Consider the following 297-nt stretch of genomic DNA (forward strand, 5'->3'; position numbering starts at 1 on the left):
GAGTGAGGTCCGAGGGCGCCTGGTGGGAGAGCCCGTGGCCCTCGCCGGAGGCTCCTTGGCCAGCGAGCGCGCCGGCTCGCACGTCGTCGTGGCCGAGTGGTGAAGGCGATGGACTAGAACTCCACTGGGGTCTCCCCGCGCAGGTTCGAATCCTGCCGACTACGCGGCTCCCCTCTTTGGGGACACCACCTCCGCTCTCAGCGCCGGGCCTCACCCTTCCCCGCCCGGCTCTTCAGAGCGCGCCCCAGAGCCTCCGCGCGTCCACCCTGCTTTTCCAATAGTCTTTTCACGAGCCCC

At 69.4% G+C, this 297-nt stretch overlaps 1 non-coding gene across 1 annotated transcript; it reads left to right on the plus strand.

Moving 5' to 3' along the window:
• The first annotated feature begins 82 nt into the window (after positions 1–82).
• TRNAS-AGA (transfer RNA serine (anticodon AGA)) lies at positions 83–164 on the plus strand. The gene has a single exon. It is a non-coding gene; the product is annotated as a tRNA-Ser (tRNA).
• Positions 165–297: the final 133 nt, after the last annotated feature.

Source organism: Leptonychotes weddellii, unplaced genomic scaffold (assembly GCF_054177405.1).
Source record: "Leptonychotes weddellii isolate Sample4059 unplaced genomic scaffold, ASM5417740v2 HiC_scaffold_180727, whole genome shotgun sequence".
Taxonomy (NCBI): domain Eukaryota; kingdom Metazoa; phylum Chordata; class Mammalia; order Carnivora; family Phocidae; genus Leptonychotes; species Leptonychotes weddellii.